Here is a 19,947-nt window from a genome sequence, read left to right as displayed (position 1 = left end):
ACAATATTCCTGTGAGTTCCACGAACTGCACACCGGCATATCTGATGAGGGCCAGACCTGGAAGACTGCCAGTGGATCTAGAAATGGGAATTGAGACCCTCGCAGACCCTCTACAACAAGGGTGGGCAATTAATTTTCCCATGGGGCCGCATGAGAAATTGGGATGGTTTTAGAGGGCCGGACTAATATAATTAACTCAGTTCTACCTAATACTGTATACAGTATATATACTATCCCTTCATAAACAAACAGTAAGTTACGGACTGTGTGACCCCTCGTGGCCCTGCATGCACACACGCAGACATGTCCATTTTTTTCTCCAACACGGGTGTCACACGGATCGTACACTGATGTGATCTGTGTGACATCAGTGTGACAAATACCAGAGAAAACACGGGTCTTTTTAATAAAAAGATTTTCTATATTTACCTCTCTCCAGCGCTGCTTTCTCTGGCTCTGCTGCCTCCCGCTCCTTATCGCCACTAATTATACTCACTGAATATTCACTGCAGTATATACTGCACCTGTAATATGCATCACTACACTCCTATATACTGCACCTGTAATATACATCACTACACTCCTATATACTGCACATGTAATATACATCACTACACTCCTACAGTCATATGAAAAAGTTTGGGCAGCCCTATTAATGTTAACCTTTTTTCTTTATAACAATTTGGGTTTTTGCAACAGCTATTTCAGTGTCATATATCTAATAACTGATGGACTGAATAATATTTCTGGATTGAAATGAGGTTTATTGTACTAACAGAAAATGTGCAATCCGCATTTAAACAAAATTTGACCGGGGCAGAAGTATGGGCACCTCAATGTCAAAGTGACATTAATATTTTGTAGATCCTCCTCTTGCAAAAATCACAGCCTCTAGTCGCTTCCTGTAGCTTTTACTGAGTTCCTGGATCCTGGATGAAGGTAGATTTGACCATTCCTGTTTACAGAACAATTCCAGTTCAGTTAAGTTTGATGGTCGCTTCAAATCATCCCACAGATGTTCAATGATTTCAGGTCTGGGGACTGGGATGGCAATTCCAGAAGATTGTAATTGTTCCTCTGCATGAATGCCTGAGTAGACTTGGAGCGGTGTTTTGGATCATTGTCTTGCTGAAATATCCATCCCCTGCGTAACTTCAACTTCGTCACTGATTCTTGCACATTATTGTCAAGAATCTGCTGATACTGAGTTGAATCCATGCGACCCTCAACTTTAACAAGATTCCTGGTGCTGGCATTGGCCACACAGCCCCAAAGCATGATGGAACCTCCACCAAATTTTACTATGGGTAGCAAGTGCTTTTCTTGGAATGCCGTGTTTTTTTGCCTCCATGCATAACGCCTTTTGTATGACCAAACAACTCAATCTTTGTTTCATCAGTCCACAGCAGCTTCTTCCAAAATGTAACTTGCTTGTCCAAATGTGCTTTTGCATACCTCAGGCGACTCTGTTTGTGGCGTGCTTGCAGAAACGGCTTCTTTCGCATCACTCTCCCATACAGCTTCTCCTTGTGCAACGTGCGCTGTATTGTTGACCGATGTACATTGACACCATCTGCAGCAAGATGATGCTGCAGGTCTTTGGAGGTGGTCTGTGGATTGTCCTTGACTGTTCTCACCATTCTTCTTCTCTGCCTTTCTGATATTTTTCTTGGCCTGCCACTTCTGGGCTTAACAAGAACTGTACCTGTGTTCTTCCATTTCCTTACTATGTTCCTCACAGGGGAAACTGACAATTTAAATCTCTGAGACAACTTTTTGTATCCTTCCCCTGAACAACTATGTTGAATAATCTTTGTTTTCAGATCATTTGAGAGTTGTTTTGAGGAGCCCATGATGCCACTCTTCATAGGAGATTCAAATAGCAGAACAACTTGCAAGTGGCCACCTTAAATACCCTTTCTCATGATTGGATACACCTGCCTATGAAGTTCAAAGCTCAATGAGGTTACAAAACAAATTTAGTGCTTTAGTAAATCAGTAAAAAGTAGTTAGGAGTGTTCAAATCAAGAAATTGATAAGGGTGCCCATACTTTTGCACCGGTCAAATTTTGTTTAAATGCGGATTGCACATTTTCTGTTAGTAAAATAAACCTCATTTCAATCCAGAAATATTACTCAGTCCATCAGTTATTAGATATATGACACTGAAATAGCAAAAACCCAAAATGTTATAAAGAAAAAAGGTTAACATTAATAAGGGTTATATATATATATACTGCACATGTAATATACATCACTACACTCCTATATACTGCACCTGTAATATACATCACTACACTCCTATATACTGCACCTGTAATATACATCACTACACTCCTATATACTGCACCTGTAATATACATCACTACACTCCTATATACTACACATGTAATATACATCACTACACTCCTATATACTGCAAATGTAATATACATCACTACACTCCTATATACTGCAAATGTAATATACATCACTACACTCCTATATACTGCAAATGTAATATACATCACTACACTCCTATATACTGCACATGTAATATACATCACTACACTCCTATATACTGCACATGTAATATACATCACTACACTCCTATATACTGCACATGTAATATACATCACTACACTCCTCTATACTGCACATGTAATATACATCTCTACACTCCTATATACTGCACATGTAATATACATCACTACACTCCTATATACTGCACATGTAATATACATCACTACACTCCTCTATACTGCACATGTAATATACATCACTACACTCCTCTATACTGCACATGTAATATACATCACTACACTCCTATATACTGCACCTGTAATATACATCACTACACTCCTCTATACTGCACATGTAATATACATCACTACACTCCTCTATACTGCACATGTAATATACATCACTACACTCCTATATACTGCACCTGTAATATACATCACTACATCCCCATATACATCACTAGACCCCTATATGCTACACCTGTAAAACTACATTCCCATATACTACATCACTACACCCAAATATTACTCACCAGTTACCCCCCCTCCCCCCATTGTCCCCTCAGGTTATTACTCACCTCTCCCTCCTCAGGTCCCCGCCGAGATGCTACTTCTCTTGTACGGGCCCCCGCCGCTGCTGTTCTTGTAGGGGCCCCGCCGCTGCTTCTCTCCGTACAGGCCCCGGCTTCTGCAGCTTCTCCTGCCGGGCGGGAACTTACTGATGACATTAGGGCACGCGTGTGTGTCACAGACAAAGTTGCCAGGCAGGGAACAGAGGACAGATTCCTGCGTTCCGCTGCCTACACTGTGCTGCGCTGCAGGATCTGTCCTCTGTTCCCTGCCTGGCATGCAGCGTGTGATGAGGACAATCTGACCACGGGCCTCCCGGAGCCTGGAGCTCCGGACAACAGGTCAGATTGCCCTCATCACTGACCGGCCAGCAAGGACGCCCTGAGCCAGGAGGGCCGGTCACAGAGAGTAGGCGGGCCGGATGTGGCCCGCGGGCCGCCCCTTGCCCAGGTCTGCTCTACAAGGTGCCGACTGGGATTCCACCCGCCAGGCCCAGAACGAGAGAGTACAAGTGTGTGGAGCGAAGCTTGACCCAGCAGCGGGAGAGACAAGAAAAAGGCTACAATCAAAATGCACCTGCTGCTCCTGGAGAAGTGATCCTCAAGAGAAAGAGGAGAAATCACAAACTCGACAACCACTGGGAAGCAGAACCCTACACTGTGTTATTGTCAACACTTAGCCATGATAAGACAGGCCTCATCAGCAAAGATGAAGGAAAGACGACAGCTGTGGTTTCCAGAGACCACCTTAAGAGGTGCCCTGAACAGCTAAGAACCCCTGAGGAAGTCCCCAATTCTTCGCCATTCAAAGAACAAAGAGAGAAGATGATCCACACAGTGACTTACTTACTGCCAAAGTTAACAACCACTTCTCCATACTCCTACTTCTAGACCTGTCCTCAGCCTTCGATACTGTTGACCACTCCCTCCTATTACAGATCCTCTCTTCCCTTGGTGTCAGAGACCTCGCCCTCTCTTGGATCTCTTCATACCTTTCCAACCGCACTTTTAGTGTCTCCCACTCCCATACAACCTCTTCATCCCGCCATCTCTCTGTTGGAGTCCCTCAAGGCTCTGTCCTGGGACCCCTACTTTTTTCTATCTACACATTTGGCCTGGGACAACTCATAAAGTCCCACGGCTTCCAGTACCACCTATATGCCGATCTACCTCTATGGCCCAGATGTCACATCTCTGCTGTCCAGAATCCCAGAGTGCCTATCTGCTATATCCTCCTTTTTATCCTCTCACTTCCTAAAGCTCAATGTGGCCAAAACTGAACTAATCATCTTTCCTCCACCTCACCTACACTCTCCACCTGATCTATCTATTACAATAAATAACACCATCATGCGCCAATGAGTACTGCACCCATGCTGGGACAGTACTTCCAGGTAATCCTTAGGGCCAGAACGAGGTGTGTACGTACAGACACATAGCAACCAGTTCTCCCACACCAGTAGATGGGACCCTTGGGCAGTCTCCGGAGGGGTCTGGCCTTCAAATCTTGTCAAGGGGTGCTGAAGTTGTCAGGAAAGGAGGAGAGCCAGTCTGGTAGTGGTGAGCGGCGGTCGCGAGGCGGGTACGCGCACGGCCACTAGTCAGACCATGCACGGGGTAGTAACCGTTAGCGGGTGAGAACGGTCACCTGGTAGAAAGAGTAGGATGTACGTTGTGACTAGGCACATACGGGGTACAGGTCCCTAGAGCAGACTCCAGTTTAACTACCTGCTAAACCTGTCGGTAAGGGGAACTACAAGTACCTCACTAACCTCACAGAGTCCGAGCCTCAGCAGCAACGCACGGACCCATAAGGGGACAGAGCCTGGAGCCATCTCACTTGGTCCACGCTGCCGGCAAACGGGCCAAACACAGGGGAGAAAAAGCAGAAGTGACTTCCTGGATAGACCCCCATGGTACTCCACGTCAGGGGGTTATCTGAACACAGAGTGCTAGGAAGGCGAGCTAACAGTTTACCCTCAGACTGGCCCGAAGGAGACCTGGTCCTATCTGGTTCATCACAGCAATGCCCGGGTCAGCTCACAGCAACATCCTAAGTGAGGAAAAACCAGTTAAAAGACTTTTGGACTCAGCCTGTGTTATTCCGGGACCCGCTACCCTGCTCCTCCGAGCCCCTGGGGTCTGCCTCACTCACGGGAGGCTACATCATCTGGCTGCAGACCCCATCAGCCCCAGACGCTCGTAAAACCTGCAGCGGCGGTCACTCACATCTCTGACCGCAAGCCGTGAGTGGCATCACGACATATAAAAACTGACATTACCTGTTCACCATATTGAACAAGCCCTGTGGCGTCACATACACACACGGCTCCGCTCCGTACACCTCGTACACACGCGGCTCCGCTCCGTACACCTCGTACACACGGCTCCGCTCCGTACACCTCGTACACACACGGCTCCGCTCCGTACACCTCGTACACACACGCGGCTCCGCTCCGTACACCTCGTACACACACGGCTCCACTCCGTACACCTCGTACACACACGGCTCTGCTCCGTACACCTCGTACACACGCGGCTCCGCTCCGTACACCTCGTACACACGGCTCCGCTCCGTACACCTCGTACACACACGGCTCCTATCCGTACACCTCGTACACACACGCGGCTCTGCTCCGTACACCTCGTACACACACGGCTCCGCTCCGTACACCTCGTACACACACGGCTCTGCTCCGTACACCTCGTACACACGCGGCTCCGCTCCGTACACCTTGTACACACGCGGCTCCGCTCCGTACACCTCGTACACACGCGGCTCCGCTCCGTACACCTCGTACACACGCGGCTCCGCTTCGTACACCTCGTACACACGCGGCTCTGCTCCGTATACCTCGTACACACACGGCTCTGCTCCGTACACCTCGTACACACACGGCTCCGCTCCGTACACCTCGTACACACGCGGCTCTGCTCCGTACACCTTGTACACACACGGCTCCGCTCCGTACACCTCGTACACACACGTCTCTGCTCCGTACACCTCGTACACACGCGGCTCCGCTCCGTACACCTCGTACACACGGCTCTGCTCCTTACACCTCGTACACACGCAGCTACGCTCCGTACACCTCGTACACACGCGGCTCTGCTCCGTACACCTCGTACACACACGGCTCCGCTCCGTACACCTCGTACACACGCGGCTCCGCTTCGTACACCTCGTACACACGCGGCTCTGCTCCGTATACCTCGTACACACACGGCTCTGCTCCGTACACCTCGTACACACACGGCTCCGCTCCGTACACCTCGTACACACGCGGCTCTGCTCCGTACACCTTGTACACACACGGCTCCGCTCCGTACACCTCGTACACACACGTCTCTGCTCCGTACACCTCGTACACACACGGCTCCGCTCCGTACACCTCGTACACACACGTCTCTGCTCCGTACACCTCGTACACACGCGGCTCCGCTCCGTACACCTCGTACACACGGCTCTGCTCCTTACACCTCGTACACACGCAGCTACGCTCCGTACACCTCGTACACACGCGGCTCTGCTCCGTACACCTCGTACACACACGGCTCCGCTCCGTACACCTCGTACACACGCGGCTCTACTCCGTACACCTCGTACACACACGGCTCTGCTACATCCACACTGTAAACCCCTCCTGACCCCACACATAAACTTCCCCTCATCCAGCACCATGACAACCAGCACAGCAGAGCCCTGCATACACTGAGGAGCTGATCATGTGACCCCTGACTCCTCCCCTCCATGTGACATCATCACAGGTCCTGTAAGCACAGAGCAGCCATATATCTAGGGTCGTGGCTAAATCCCAGTGGCTAGAAGGACCTGGTCCCTCTGCCCACTGGGAAATAGCCGACTCTATAGAGAGAAAGCTAAATCCCAGTGGGCTAAAGGACCAGGTCCCTCCTTCCACTGGGATTTAGCTTTCTCTATCCAGAGCCGGCTATTTCCCAGTGGGCAGAGGGACCAGGTCCTCCTAGCCACTGGGATTTAGCCTGTTCTGTATGAGAAAGCTAATTCCTAGTGGGCTAAAGGACCAGGTCCTAATGAGTGTTTTAATACAATTCTTAGTGGGAAAAAGGACCAGGTCCTTCTGGCCACTGGGATTTAGCCTGTTTTCTATGAGAAATCTAAATCCTAGTGGGCTAAAGGACCAGGTCCCAATAAGTGTTTTAATACAATTCTTAGTGGGAAAAAGGACCAGGTCCTTCTGGCCACTGGGATTTAGCCTGTTTTCTATGAGAAATCTAAGTCCTAGTGGGCTAAAGGACCAGGTCCCAATAAGTGTTTTAATACAATTCTTAGTGGGAAAAAGGACCAGGTCCTTCTGGCCACTGGGATTTAGCCTGTTTTCTATGAGAAATCTAAATCCTAGTGGGCTAAAGGACCAGGTCCTAATGAGTGTTTTAATACAATTCTTAGTGGGGAAAAGGACTGGGTCCTTCTGGCCACTGGGATTTAGCCTGCTCTGTATGAGAAAGCTAAATCCTAGTGGGCTAAAGGACCAGGTTCCAATGAGTGTTTTAATACAATTCTTAGTGGGAAAAAGGACCAGGTCCTTCTGGCCACTGGGATTTAGCCTGTTTTCTATGAGAAATCTAAATCCTAGTGGGCTAAAGGACCAGGTCCCAATAAGTGTTATAATACAATTCTTAGTGGGAAAAAGGACCAGGTCCTTCTGGCCACTGGGATTTAGCCTGCTCTCTTTGAGAAAGCTAATTCCTAATGGGCTAAAGGACCAGGTCCTAATGAGTGTTTTAATACAATTCTTAGTGGGGACAAAAGGACCAGGTCCTTCTGCCCACTGGGATTTAGCCTGCTCTCTATGAGAAAGCTAAATCCTAGTGGGCTAAAGGACCAGGTCCCAAGAACTGTTTTAATACAAGACTTAGTGATCTAATGGATCCTTCCACTGGGATTTAGCTTTCTCTATCCAGAGCCAGCTATTTGCCAGTGGGCAGAGGGACCAGGTCCTTCTGCCCACTGGGATTTAGCCTGCTCTCTATTAGAAAGCTAAATCCTAGTGGGCTAAAGGACCAGGTCCTAAGGTCCTAATGAGTGTTTTAATACAACTCTTAGTGGGGAAAAAAGGACCAGGTTCTTCTGCCCACTGGGATTTAGCCTGCTCTCTATGAGAAAGCTAATTCCTAGTGGGCTAAAGGATCAGGTCCTAATGAGTGTTTTAATACAATTCTTAGTGGGAAAAAGGACTGGGTCCTTCTGCCCACTGGGATTTAGCCTGCTCTCTATGCGAAAGCTAAATCCTAGTGGGCTAAAGGACCAGGTCCCAATAACTGTTTTAATACAAGACTTAGTGATCTAATGGACCAGGTCCTTCTGCCCACTGGGTTTTAGCCTGCTCGCTATGAAAATGCTAAACTCTAGTGGGCTAAAGGACCAGGTCCCTAGGGGCGTTTTTAAAATGGACACACTTGGCTAAAAACCATGTCATCATGCCAATTGGGATTTATTCTACTGTATCTGTAGATTATCTGCAGTAGAATCATAGAATGTTATAGTTGGATGGGACCTCCAGGGTCATCAGGTCCAACTCCCTGCTCAAAGCAAGATTCACTATATCATCCCACACAGGTGTCTGTCCAGTCTCCTTTTTACGTCTTCCATTGAAGGGGAACTCATTACCTCTTGTGGTTCCAGTCATTGATCACTCACTGTCAAAAGGTTTTTATTCCAAAATCTAATCTGTGACGCTTCCCAATCAGTTTCATTCCATTGCTTCTATTCTTTCCTTGTCCTTGTCCTTGTCAACCCTAGTTCGACAGCCTTTGAGATATTTGCAGACGGCTATTAAGATTCCTCTCCGTTTTCTTTTTTTCAAGCTAAACATTCCCAAATCCTGTAACCGTTCCTCATCGGACAGTTTATAGACCGGTCACCATTCTGGCTGCTCTTCTCTGAACTTGCTCCAATTTGTTGCGGTCTTTTTTTAAGACATGGTGCTCAGAATTGCAGATGAGGTCTGACCAAAGAGGAGTAGAGGGTGATAATTACTTCACGTGATCGATGGCTGGACCATATATGACAAGCTTTTCTCCCCCATTCACCTTTTGTGCCTCCCCTATTTCCTCATAGAATGTAAGCTTACGAGCAGGGCCCTCATTCCTCCTGGTATCTTAATTTTGTTATTTTGTATTCTCATATTGTCTGTACATGTCCCCTCTGAATTGTAAAGCGCTGTGGAATATGTTGGCGCTATAGAAATAAAACTTATTATTATCTGTGCTTCTGTTAATACATTGCAAAATTGTGCTTGTCTTTTTTGCTGCTGCATCACACTGTTGACTCATGTTCAGTCTGTCATCTATCAGTATGCGATTAGTATATTAGTGGTACTAGATTTGAAAGTGTTCACATTTTTTTCACATAGATTAAGTGATATGGAAGACTACAAAGTAAGCTCTTAGGTTGCATGTACTGCAGCTGACGCAGTGTCAGCCCGCCTGTGGAAATGTGAGTGTGCTCTGCAGGAGAATGCAGCAGTCCGCGCCTACTATCAGGGTTCAGTGTGCTACCTACTTTTGCTTTTTTCTCCCTATGGAGAACATTCTGGCCACAGGAACATAAATTGACATGCTGCAGCTTGGAAAGCCGCGCCACATGTAAGTTTACGGAGCAGAGAAAAGAAGCATCGTGGGCAAGAGATTTCTATAAATCCATCCACTGTGCTTGTACTGTAGAACGCAGCATTCTGTATGCAAACAAACACGCTACTTCCAAAACATTGCAAACACTGACTGTGCAAATACACTGTGTGCAGAATTATTAGGCAAATGAGTATTTTGATCACATGATACTTTTTATATATGTTGTCCTACTCCAAGATATATAGGCTTGAGAGCCAACTACCAATTAAGTAAATCAGGTGATGTGCATCTCTGTAATGAGGAGGGGTCTGGTGTAATGACATTAACACCCTATATAAGGTGTGCTTAATTATTAGGCAACTTCCTTTCCTTTGGCAAAATGGGTCAGAAGAGAGATTTGACGGTCTCTGAAAAGTCCATAATTGTGAGAGGTCTTTCAGAGGGATGCAGCAATCTTGAAACTGACAAACTTTTGAAGCGTGATCACCGAACAATCAAGCGTTTCATGTCAAATAGCCAACAGGGTCGCAAGAAGCGTGTTAGGCAAAAACGGCGCAAAATAACTGCCCATGAATTGATGAAAATCAAGCGTAAAGCTGCCAAGATGCCATTTGCCACCAGTTTGGCCATATTTCAGAGCTGCAACGTTACTGGAGTATCAAAAAGCACAAGGTGTGCCATACTCAGGGACATGGACAAGGTAAGGAAGGCTGAAAAACCACCACCTCTGACCAAGAAACATAAGATAAAACGTCAAGACTGGGCCAAGAAATATCTTAAGACTGTTTTTTCAAAGGTTTTATGGACTGATGAAATGAGTGTCACTCTTGATGGGCCAGAGGCTGGATCAGTAAAGGGCAGAGAGCTCTACTCCGACTCAGACGCCAGCAAGGTGGAGATGGGGAACTGGTATGGGCTGGTATCATCAAAGATGAACTTGTGGGACCTTTTCGAATTGAGGATGGAGTGAAGCTCAACTCCCAGAATTACTGCCAGTTTCTGGAAGACAACTCCAAGCAGTGGTACAGGAAGAAGTCGGTATCGTTCAAGAAAAACATGATTTTCATACATGACAATGCTCCATCACATGCATTCAACTACTCCACAGCGTGGCTGAACAGTAAAGATCTAAAAGATGAAAAAAATAATGACATGGCCCCCTTGTTCACCTGATCTGAACCCCATAACCTGTGGTCCCTCATAAAATGTTAGATCTACAGGGAGGGAAAACAGTGCACCTCTCGGAACAGTGTCTGGGAGGCTGTGGTGGCTGCTGCACGCAATGTTGATCGTAAACAGATCAAGCAACTGAAAGCATCTATGGATGGTCGGCTGCTTAGTGTCATCATAAAGAAAGGTGGCTATATTGGTCACTCATTTTTTGAGGTTTTGTTTTTGCATGTCAGAAATGTTTATTTCTAAATTTTGTGCAGTTATATTGGTTTACCTGGTGAAAATAAACAAGTGAGATGGGAATAGATTTGGTTTTTATTAAGTTGCCTAATAATTCTGCACTGTAATAGTTACCTGCACAAACAGATCTCCTCCTAAGATAACCAAATCTAAAAAAAACCACACTCCAACTGCCAAAAATATTAAGCTTTGATATTTATGAGTCTTTTGGGTTGATTGAGAACATAGTTGTTGATCAAAAATGAAAAAAATCCTCTAAAATACAACTTGCCTAATAATTCTGCACGCGGTGTAAATGTACACCCCCAAACCAGATTGAGCACCATCTTCACTGCGGTGATGTTCTATGCTGTTTGGCTGTGACATCACGTCAACATTGCTGCAGCCAATCACAGATCTCCGTGGCTCATCCGATGTAGCTGGAACGAGTTGCTGAGGTCAGTGATTGGCTGGAAGAGACCAATGTCTTGATGAAGACACTTCTGAACATTACTAAAGTTTCTTGTTGTGTTACACATGGAGTCGAAGGAAAGAAAAAAAAAATAATGAGTAGTTAATCAGGATAAGACCTTTAGTTGCAGGGCGCCCTTTGCAGATGTTTTTTTTCTTTCAACTCACTATTACAAACTTTGCTATGTAAGGTTTATTCCCTTTAAAGTGGTTATTTTATGAAATAAATCTATTCACAATGATGTACATGCTGCCATAATCATCATCTAGGTGAAATGTGTCTGACCGCAGCTTGTAATGTATTCCATGTAATAGGGGGGTCGTTCAATGCTCCATAACTTCTGTCAGGGCCATCAATCACTAGTGAGTAACGTTATGCCAGGTAATAAAATGAAGAGCTAAGGCTGTGGTGCGGTCAGAGGCCGTTCTCACACCTCCTGTCCATCTGCCACACATTACACGCCGGCCAGGTAATATAATGAAGAGCTGAGGATGTGGTGCGGTCAGAGGCCGTTCTCATACCTCCTGTCCTTCTGCCACACATTACACACCAGCCAGGTAATATAATGAAGAGCTAAGGATGTGGTGCGGTAGAGGCCGTTCTCATACCTCCTGTCCTTCTGCCACACATTACACACCGGCCAGGTAATACAATGAAGAGCTAAGGATGTGGTGTGGTCAGAGGCCGTTCTCATACCTCCTGTCCGTCTGCCACACATTACACACCGGCCAGGTAATATAATGAAGAGCTAAGGCTGTGGTGCGGTAGAGGCCGTTCTCATACCTCCTGTCCTTCTGCCACACATTACACACCGGCCAGGTAATATAATGAAGAGCTAAGGCTGTGGTGCGGTAGAGGCCGTTCTCATACCTCCTGTCCTTCTGCCACACATTACACACCAGCCAGGTAATACAATGAAGAGCTAAGGATGTGGTGCGGTAGAGGCCGTTCTCACACCTCCTGTCCTTCTGCCACACATTACACACCAGCCAGGTAATACAATGAAGAGCTAAGGATGTGGTGCGGTAGAGGCCGTTCTCACACCTCCTGTCCATCTGCTGCACATTACACACCAGCCAGGTAATAAAATGAAGAGCTAAGGATGTGGTGCGGTAGAGGCCGTTCTCACACCTCCTGTCCGTCTGCCACACATTACACACCGGCCAGGTAATATAATGAAGAGCTAAGGCTGTGGTGCGGTAGAGGCCGTTCTCACACCTCCTGTCCGTCTGCCACACATTACACACCGGCCAGGTAATAAAATGAAGAGCTAAGGCTGTGGTGCGGTCAGAGGCCGTTCTCACACCTCCTATCCATCTGCCACACATTACACACCGGCCAGGTAATATAATGAAGAGCTAAGGATGTGGTGCGGTCAGAGGCCGTTCTCACACCTCCTGTCCGTCTACCACACATTACACACCGGCCAGGTAATATAATGGAGAGCTAAGGATGTGGTGCGGTAGAGGCCGTTCTAATACCTCCTGTCCATCTGCCACACATTACACACCGGCCAGGTAATATAATGAAGAGCTAAGGCTGTGGTGCGGTAGAGGCCGTTCTCACACCTCCAGTCCATCTGCCACACATTACACACCGGCCAGGTAATACAATGAAGAGCTAAGGATGTGGTGCGGTAGAGGCCGTTCTCACACCTCCTGTCCATCTGCCACACATTACACACCGGCCAGGTAATATAATGAAGAGCTAAGGCTGTGGTGCGGTCAGAGGCCGTTCTCACACCTCCTGTCCTTCTGCCACACATTACACACCGGCCAGGTAATATAATGAAGAGCTAAGGATGTGGTGCGGTAGAGGCCGTTCTCATACCTCCTGTCCATCTGCCACACATTACACACCGGCCAGGTAATATAATTAAGAGCTAAGGATGTGGTGCGGTCAGAGGTCGTTCTCATACCTCCTGTCCATCTGCCACACATTACACACCGGCCAGGTAATACAATGAAGAGCTAAGGATGTGGTGCGGTAGAGGCCGTTCTCACACCTCCAGTCCATCTGCCACACATTACACACCGGCCAGGTAATACAATGAAGAGCTAAGGATGTGGTGCGGTAGAGGCCGTTCTCACACCTCCTGTCCATCTGCCACACATTACACACCGGCCAGGTAATATAATGAAGAGCTAAGGATGTGGTGCGGTCAGAGGCCGTTCTCACACCTCCTGTCCATCTGCCACACATTACACACCGGCCAGGTAATACAATGAAGAGCTAAGGCTGTGGTGCGGTCAGAGGCCGTTCTCACACCTCCTGTCCTTCTGCCACACATTACACACCGGCCAGGTAATATAATGAAGAGCTAAGGATGTGGTGCGGTAGAGGCCGTTCTCATACCTCCTGTCCATCTGCCACACATTACACACCGGCCAGGTAATATAATTAAGAGCTAAGGATGTGGTGCGGTAGAGGCAGTTCTCACACCTCCTGTCCATCTGCCACACATTACACACCGGCCAGGTAATATAATGAAGAGCTAAGGATGTGGTGCGGTCAGAGGCCGTTCTCACACCTCCTGTCCATCTGCCACACATTACACACCGGCCAGGTAATACAATGAAGAGCTGAGGATGTGGTGCGGTCAGAGGCCGTTCTCATACCTCCTGTCCATCTGCCACACATTACACACCGGCCACTGTCACAGGTCTGGGAAGTTAACGAACAGCAATCCCATCTTTAGGCCCTGTGCGCACGCTGCGTATTTTGCCACTTTTTTGGTGGTTTGTTGCCCAAAACTGTATGCATTGTTTTCCCCAGCAAAGTCTATGAGAATTCAGACAGGCTGTGCACACGTCGCTTCTTTGTTCCTTGCAGTTTTTGTGGAAGGAAAAAGCAGCAGCATGTCACTTCTTTCTGTGTTTTGGAGGACTGGCAGATCAATCCCCCGCTGGCTCCAGGTCAGCGGGGGATTGATCCCCGGTGTCTGGTCAGATGCTGGTCCCCATAAAAAGTCTATGGGGACCAGAATCCGGCACAAAGGGGTAGGAGCAAGCACTTCATACTCACCGATCACCGGCGCGGCTGTCACACTGCTCCTGCGGCCTCTCATTCTTCTTCCTGGGCCGCTCATTAAGCTCATACATATTCACGGCTTCCCCTGCCCACTGGTGGCTGTGATTGGTTGCAGTCAGATGCACCCCCACACTGACTGACAGCTGTCTGACTGCAACCAATCACAGACGCCGGTGGATCTATATTGTACAGTAAAATAACAGCGTGCAGTCCCCTCAATTTTGATACCCAGCTAAGGTAAAGCCTCACAACTGGTGGCTGGAAGTCTCAGACTGGGGAGGCCTATGGTTATTAGGCTGCCCCGCCCCCAGCCTAAAAATATCAGCCTGCAGCCTCCCGGATCGCTGCATCCATTAGATGTGACAATCCCAGCACTTTACCTGGATCATCTTGATTGCCCTGGTGTGATGGTAATCGGGGTAATAAGGAGTTAATAGCAGCCCATAGCTGCCACTAAGTCCTAAATTAGTGATAGTAGCATCTATGAGACCCCATAGAAGAGAGGAAATCCAGAAACAGCTTAATTAAAAGAAACTTTATTAAAGACAGTGGGAAAAAAAGGACACCCTGTCTATCACCGCGTCTCACACAGATGACACAGAGAAGCATCAATACAAACATTATATAAGTAAACCCCATATAATACACAGCACAGAGAATATATAAGTACACCCCATATAATACACAGTGCAGAGAATATACAAGTACACCCCATATAATACACAGTGCAGAGAATATATAAGTACACCCCATATAATACACAGCACAGAAAATATATAAGTACACCCCATATAATACACAGCACAGAGAATATATAAGTACACCCCATATAATACACAGCACAGAGAATATATAAGTACACCCCATATAATACACAGCACAGAGAATATATAAGTACACCCCATATAATACACAGCACAGAGAATATATAAGTACACCCCATATAATACACAGTGCAGAGAATGTATACACAGAGATATCCTTTTATGTCACTTGTGGGATTCTCTCCAATAGATGAAACCTTCATATTCACTGGATGAGGAAGAATTCTCTGTGGAGCCGACATTGCCCCGAACTCTATAAAGAAAAATGACCAATAATTAGTAATAATAATAATAATAATAATAATAATAATGCCACAAATTCCCATAAACTGTGTATAATGAATGCGCTGATAATCACCTGCTAATAAACGTATCAGTCACAGATCATTGTGGAATTCAGCCCTTTGGGATCTCTGGTTCCAGCTTTAATATCCAATGGGCTTCCCTTATATACAGCGACCGCTCCAATCCCCTCCTCCTGGATCTATCCCCCCGCTCCATGCCTCTAACGGGAAAAGACAACAGGGATGCCGGGTGCTGCTCTGCGACTCCCCCACAGAAAGAGCATTGCATTCCCCCTCCCCTTCCCCCAGGCAGAGCATCGCACCCCCTCTCTCTCTCTCCCCCCCCTTCCCCCAGGCAGAGCATCGCACCCCCTCTCTCTCTCCCCCCCTTCCCCCAGGCAGAGCATCGCACCCCCTCTCTCTCTCCCCCCCCTTCCCCCAGGCAGAGCATCGCACTCTCTCTCTCCCCCCCCTTCCCCCAGGCAGAGCATCGCACCCTCTCTCTCTCCCCCCCCTTCCCCCAGGCAGAGCATCGCACCCTCTCTCTCTCCCCCCCTTCCCCCAGGCAGAGCATCGCACCCTCTCTCTCTCCCCCCCTTCCCCCAGGCAGAGCATCGCACCCTCTCTCTCTCCCCCCCTTCCCCCAGGCAGAGCATCGCACCCTCTCTCTCTCCCCCCCTTCCCCCAGGCAGAGCATCGCACCCTCTCTCTCTCCCCCCCTTCCCCCAGGCAGAGCATCGCACCCTCTCTCTCTCCCCCCCTTCCCCCAGGCAGAGCATCGCACCCTCTCTCTCTCCCCCCCCTTCCCCCAGGCAGAGCATCGCACCCTCTCTCTCTCCCCCCCCTTCCCCCAGGCAGAGCATCGCACCCTCTCTCTCTCCCCCCCTTCCCCAGGCAGAGCATCGCACCCTCTCTCTCTCCCCCCCTTCCCCCAGGCAGAGCATCGCACCCTCTCTCTCTCCCCCCCTTCCCCCAGGCAGAGCATCGCACCCTCTCTCTCTCCCCCCCTTCCCCCAGGCAGAGCATCGCACCCTCTCTCTCTCCCCCCCTTCCCCCAGGCAGAGCATCGCACACTCTCTCTCTCCCCCCCTTCCCCCAGGCACAGCATCGCACCCTCTCTCTCTCTCCCCCCCCTTCCCCCAGGCACAGCATCGCACCCTCTCTCTCTCTCCCCCCCTTCCCCCAGGCACAGCATCGCACCCTCTCTCTCTCTCCCCCCCTTCCCCCAGGCACAGCATCGCACCCTCTCTCTCTCTCCCCCCCTCTCCCCCAGGCAGAGAGCATCGCACCCCTCAGGCACCTCTCTCTCTCTCCCCCCCTTCCCCAGGCAGAGCATCGCACCCTCTCTCTCTCTCCCCCCCTTCCCCCAGGCAGAGCATCGCAACCCTCTCTCTCTCTCCCCCCCCTTCCCCCAGGCAGAGCATCGCACCCTCTCTCTCTCTCCCCCCCTTCCCCCAGGCAGAGCATCGCACCTCTCTCTCTCCCCCCCTTCCCCCAGGCAGAGCATCGCACCCTCTCTCTCTCTCCCCCCCTTCCCCAGGCAGAGCATCGCACCCTCTCTCTCTCCCCCCCTTCCCCAGGCAGAGCATCGCACCCTCTCTCTCCCCCCCTTCCCCCAGGCAGAGCATCGCACCCTCTCTCTCCCCCCCCTTCCCCCAGGCAGAGCATCGCACCCTCTCTCTCCCCCCCTTCCCCCAGGCAGAGCATCGCACCCTCTCTCTCTCCCCCCCTTCCCCCAGGCAGAGCATCGCACCCTCTCTCTCTCTCCCCCCCTTCCCCCAGGCAGAGCATCGCACCCTCTCTCTCTCCCCCCCTTCCCCCAGGCAGAGCATCGCACCCTCTCTCTCTCTCCCCCCCTTCCCCCAGGCAGAGCATCGCACCCTCTCTCTCTCTCCCCCCCTTCCCCCAGGCAGAGCATCGCACCCTCTCTCTCTCTCCCCCCCTTCCCCCAGGCAGAGCATCGCACCCTCTCTCTCTCTCCCCCCCTTCCCCCAGGCAGAGCATCGCACCCTCTCTCTCTCTCCCCCCCTTCCCCCAGGCAGAGCATCGCACCTTCTCTCTCTCTCCCCCCCTTCCCCCAGGCAGAGCATCGCACCCTCTCTCTCTCTCCCCCCCTTCCCCCAGGCAGAGCATCGCACCCTCTCTCTCTCTCCCCCCCTTCCCCCAGCAGAGCATCGCACCCTCTCTCTCTCTCCCCCCCTTCCCCAGGCAGAGCATCGCACCCTCTCTCTCTCTCCCCCCCTTCCCCCAGGCAGAGCATCGCACCCTCTCTCTCTCTCCCCCCCTTCCCCCAGGCAGAGCATCGCACCCTCTCTCTCTCTCCCCCCCTTCCCCCAGGCAGAGCATCGCACCCTCTCTCTCTCTCCCCCCCTTCCCCAGGCAGAGCATCGCACCCTCTCTCTCTCTCCCCCCTTCCCCCAGGCAGAGCATCGCACCCTCTCTCTCTCTCCCCCCCTTCCCCCAGGCAGAGCATCGCACCCTCTCTCTCTCTCCCCCCCTTCCCCCAGGCAGAGCATCGCACCCTCTCTCTCTCTCCCCCCCTTCCCCCAGGCAGAGCATCGCACCCTCTCTCTCTCTCCCCCCCTTCCCCCAGGCAGAGCATCGCACCCTCTCTCTCTCTCCCCCCCTTCCCCCAGGCAGAGCATCGCACCCTCTCTCTCTCTCCCCCCCTTCCCCCAGGCAGAGCATCGCACCCTCTCTCTCTCTCCCCCCCTTCCCCAGGCAGAGCATCGCACCCTCTCTCTCTCTCCCCCCCCTTCCCCCAGGCAGAGCATCGCACCCTCTCTCTCTCTCCCCCCCTTCCCCCAGGCAGAGCATCGCACCCTCTCTCTCTCTCCCCCCCTTCCCCCAGGCAGAGCATCGCACCCTCTCTCTCTCTCCCCCCCTTCCCCCAGGCAGAGCATCGCACCCTCTCTCTCTCTCCCCCCCTTCCCCCAGGCAGAGCATCGCACCCTCTCTCTCTCTCCCCCCCTTCCCCCAGGCAGAGCATCGCACCCTCTCTCTCTCTCCCCCCTTCCCCCAGGCAGAGCATCGCACCCTCTCTCTCTCTCCCCCCCTTCCCCCAGGCAGAGCATCGCACCCTCTCTCTCTCTCCCCCCCTTCCCCCAGGCAGAGCATCGCACCCTCTCTCTCTCTCCCCCCCTTCCCCCAGGCAGAGCATCGCACCCTCTCTCTCTCTCCCCCCCTTCCCCCAGGCAGAGCATCGCACCCTCTCTCTCTCTCCCCCCCTTCCCCCAGGCAGAGCATCGCACCCTCTCTCTCTCTCCCCCCTTCCCCCAGGCAGAGCATCGCACCCTCTCTCTCTCTCCCCCCCTTCCCCCAGGCAGAGCATCGCACCCTCTCTCTCTCTCCCCCCTTCCACCAGGCAGAGCATCGCACCCTCTCTCTCTCTCCCCCAGGCAGAGCATCGCACCCTCTCTCTCTCTCCCCCCCTTCCCCCAGGCAGAGCATCGCACCCTCTCTCTCTCTCCCCCCCTTCCCCCAGGCAGAGCATCGCACCCTCTCCTCTCCCCCCTTCCCCCAGGCAGAGCATCGCACCCTCTCTCTCTCTCCCCCCCTTCCCCCAGGCAGAGCATCGCACCCTCTCTCTCTCTCCCCCCCTTCCCCCAGGCAGAGCATCGCACCCTCTCTCTCTCTCCCCCCCTTCCCCCAGGCAGAGCATCGCACCCTCTCTCTCTCTCCCCCCCCTTCCCCCAGGCAGAGCATCGCACCCTCTCTCTCTCTCCCCCCCTTCCCTCCAGGCAGAGCATCGCACCCTCTCTCTCTCTCCCCCCCTTCCCCCAGGCAGAGCATCGCACCCTCTCTCTCTCTCGGCCCCCCCTTCCCCCCAGGCAGAGCATCGCACCCTCTCTCTCTCGCCCCCCTTCCCCCAGGCAGAGCATCGCACCCTCTCTCTCCCCCCCTTCCCCCAGCAGAGCATCGCACCCTCTCTCTCCCTCCAGGCAGCATCGCACCCTCTCTCTCCCCCCAGGCAGAGCATGCCACCCTCTCTCTCCCCCCCTTCCCCCAGGCAGAGCATCGCACCCTCCTCTCTCCCCCCCTTCCCCAGGCAGAGCATCGCACCCTCTCTCTCTCCCCCCCCTTCCCCCAGGCTAGAGCATCGCACCCCTCTCTCTCCCCCTTCCTACATGCAGAGCGATCGCACCCTCTCTCGTCCCCCTTCCCACAGGCAGAGCATCGCACCCTCTCTCTCTCCCCCCCCTTCCCACGGTCAGAGCATTGCACTTACTGCTGCAGACGTATTGCAACCCTAGAGACGGTGAC

The 19,947-nt window shown here is 51.0% G+C and overlaps 1 protein-coding gene and 1 long non-coding RNA gene across 2 annotated transcripts in view; one reads left to right on the top strand and one right to left on the bottom strand.

Annotated features, from left to right (window-relative positions):
• Positions 1-19,947, top strand: part of LOC142312479 (uncharacterized) — a 198,324-nt gene that overhangs the window by 139,385 nt on the left and 38,992 nt on the right. The gene's annotated exons all lie outside the window — the stretch shown is intronic.
• Positions 15,097-15,901, bottom strand: LOC142312480 (uncharacterized). Its single transcript, XR_012754391.1, has 2 exons — positions 15,759-15,901; positions 15,097-15,653 (listed from the first exon to the last, which is right to left on the bottom strand). It is a non-coding gene; the product is annotated as an uncharacterized LOC142312480 (long non-coding RNA).

This window comes from Anomaloglossus baeobatrachus, chromosome 5, assembly GCF_048569485.1.
Source record: "Anomaloglossus baeobatrachus isolate aAnoBae1 chromosome 5, aAnoBae1.hap1, whole genome shotgun sequence".
NCBI classification, from domain to species: Eukaryota; Metazoa; Chordata; class Amphibia; order Anura; family Aromobatidae; genus Anomaloglossus; species Anomaloglossus baeobatrachus.
Note: the sequence above shows the minus strand (reverse complement) of the source record. Positions and strands in the feature narration are given on the sequence as shown.